Genomic DNA, 3,472 nt, shown 5'->3' on the forward strand with positions numbered 1-3,472 from the left:
TTTCTTTGGCCTGAATTGTGTTCTTAATTATATAAACATTGTTTTTGTTACAAAATATGTCTGAATGGAATTTTTTTCTCTGTAGAAGGTTCAAGTTTACTAATAGTAATGAACATAGAATGTTGGAGTCTATTTGCTAAAAACTGATAATTTTAAAAAATTTTATTTATAAAAAGGAAACATTGACAAAACCATAGGATAAGAGGGGTACAGCTTCACACAATTCCCACCACCAGACCTCTGTATCCCATCCCCACCCCTAATACCTTTCCTATTCTTTTTTTTTTTAAAGATTTTATTTATTTATGAGAAAGATAGGAGGAGAGAAAAAACCAGACATCACTCCGGCACATGTGCTGCCAGGGATCGAACTCGGGACCTCATGCTTGAGAGTCCAAAGCTTTAGCACTGCGCCACCTCCCAGACCACATACCTTTCCTATTCTTTAACCCTCTGGGAATATGGACCCAAGGTCATTGTGGGATGCAGAAGGTGGAAGGTCTGGCTTCTGTAATTGCTTCCCTGATGAACATGGGCGTTGACAGGTCGGTCCATACTCCCAGCCTGTCTCTCTCTTTCCCTTTGGGGCGGGGTTCTGGGGAAGTGGAGCTCCAGGACACATTGGTGGGGTTGTCTGTCCAGGGAAGTCTGGTCACATCCTGCTAGCATCTGGAACCTGGTGGCTGAAAAGAGAGTTAACATACAACATCATGGACCTAAAGGCTAGAATAGTGCAGATGAAGTGTTTGGGGGGGATCCTCCATTTTGTAGATAGCTAGTAGGCATATTTTAGTTATATTTCAAAGGCCTGTAGCTATACTAGTGGTTTTTTTTTGTTTTGTTTTGTTTTGTTTTTGCCCTGAGCCTGAAATCTGATATGCAGGTGGATCCTAATTATTGTCTGGGGAGATGATGTCTTGGCTGGGAAAAGGACCAGAAAGCTGGGTCAGGGAAGAGAGTAGCTCCCTAATATGGGAAAGGGGTGTAAATATTGTTGACTGTAAACCCCATCGATTTGATGTGATCTGGGGCCCATTATTAGTTGCTAATTTAAAAAAATCTTATTTCCTTTTGTTGCACTTGTTTTTTATTGTTGTTGTAGTTGTTGTTGGGTAGGACAGAGAGAAATGGAGAGAGGAGGGGAAGACAGAGAGAGGGAGAGAAAGACAGACACCTGCAGACCTGCTTTACCGCCTGTGAAGCGACTCCCCTGCAGGAGGGGAGCCGGGGGCTTGAACCGGGATCCTTAGGCCGGTCCTTGCTTTGCGCCACCTGCGCTTAACCCGCTGTGTTACCGCCCGACTCCCCAAATTGGTGGTTTTTACTCCCTGTTTACATTTCTAGTTTGTAGCGTCTGATGAAAGCATGGTAAGCATGAGGACTGTCCTCATTGTGTGACTTTGAAGTCACATTAAGGTGAGGTCTATTTTTCTCTCCCATAAATTGGAGATGATCATATAAATCCACTCTACCTACTCTAAACTTCCCTGTTGAGTCAAGTCAGGCAGCAGTGCTCGGCAAACTCAAACATGACCTGGTCTCATGACTGATGACAGAGGAAGATTCATGCTGATAACAGAGCTGGAGCCACGTTCTGCACTCAGACATGTCTGTCTCTGAACATGGGGTGTTTATGCCAAACTGATGCCAGATTTGATCCACATAGTTCATTAGCAGCAGCTTTTATCTCCCCTAAGACTTGGAACATATATATAACTTTCTCGCTTTCCTTCTTTTTTATATTTTTATTTACTCCCTTTTGTTGGCCTTGTTTTATTGTTATAGTTATTCTTGTTGTCATTATTGTTGGATAGGACAGAAAGAAATGGAGAGAAGAGGGGAAGATAGAGAGGGGGAGAGAAAGACAGACACCTGCAGACCTGCTTCACCGCCTGGGAAGCGACTCCCCTGCAGGTGGGGAGCCGGGGTTCGAATCGGGATCCTTATGCTGGTCCTTGTGCTTTGTGCCACCTGCGCTTAACCCGCTGCACTACAGCCTGACTCCTTCCTTCCTTCCTTCCTTCCTTCCTTCCTTCCTTCCTTCCTTCCTTCCTTTCTTTCTCTCTTTCTTTCTTTCTTTCTTTCTTTTACCTTCAGGTTTATCGCTGGGGTTTGGTGCCTGCACCAGAAATCCACTGCTCTTGGAGGCCACCTTTTTTTCTACTGTTATTGCATAGGACGGAGAGAAATTGGGAGAGGAAGGAAACACTGAAAGGGGGAGAGAGAGACACGCGCAGATCTGCTTCACCACTTGTGAAGCGACCCGCTTGCAGATGGGGAGCCGGGGGCTCAAACCAGGATTCTTCAGCAGGTCCTTGTGCTTAACCCAGTGCGCTACTGCCCAGCCCCTGGAACATGTAAAGTTTCAGCACCATCCTTTACTGGTCTGGCTCATGCCTTTTGCTTTCTTTCTCTCCTTTTTTCCTTCCTTTCTCTCTCTTTCCTTTCCTTCCTTTCTTTTTATATTTTATTTTATTTATTTTAATGATAGGGAGAGGGAAAGACACACAGAGAAAGGCCAAAGCCCTGTTCAGCTCTGGCTGATGGTGGTGCTGGGGATTGAACCTAGAACCTCAGAGCCTCAGGCATGAGAATCTTTTTTTTTTTTTTTTTTTTAATTTGCACTTCGCTGGCCATCAGAAACTTGGAGCATTTTTTTATGTGTCTCTCAGCCTTTTGGATCTCTTCTGTGGTGAATATTCTGTTCATGTCCTCTCCCCCATTTGTGGATGGGGTTATTTGTTTTCTTTTTCTTTTTTAATCTTTATTTTTATTTTTATTAAAGAAAGGATTAATTAACAAAACCATAGGGTAGGAGGGGTACAACTCCACACAATTCCCACCGCCCAATCTCCATATCCCACCCCCTCCCCCGATAGCTTTCCCATTCTCTATCCCTCTGGGAGCATGGACCCAGGGTCATTGAGGGTTGCAGAAGGTAGAAGGTCTGGCTTCTGTAATTGCTTCCTCGCTGAACATGGGCGTTGACTGGTCGGTCCATACTCCCAGTCAGGCATGAGAATCTTTTTGCAGAACCATTATGCTGTCTCCCTAGCCCAGCTCATGTCATTTAAATAGGTAGTAAATAATGGTTAGTCTGTCTTCCCCTCCTCTCTCCATTTTTCTCTGTCCTATCCAACAACAATGACAACAATAGCAACAATAATAATAATGACAACAACAACAATAAGCAAACAAGGGCAACAAAGAGGAAAAAATAGCCTCCGGGAGCTGTGGACCTTGGTTTAAGCCCCTGATCCCCACCTACAATGGGGAAAGCTTCCAAGTGGTGAAGTAAGGCTGCAGGTGTCTCTCTGTCTCTCCCTCTCCATCTCCCCCTCCATTCTCAATTTCTCTATGTCTCTATCTAATTAATCAATTAAAAATACATTAAAAATAAAAATTAAAAATGTTAAAATTAAAATTAGAAAACTTTTAATTAAAAACATTTATAAAAACTTACCACATTGTT

This window comes from Erinaceus europaeus, chromosome 18 (genome assembly GCF_950295315.1).
Source record: "Erinaceus europaeus chromosome 18, mEriEur2.1, whole genome shotgun sequence".
Lineage (NCBI taxonomy): Eukaryota > Metazoa > Chordata > Mammalia > Eulipotyphla > Erinaceidae > Erinaceus > Erinaceus europaeus.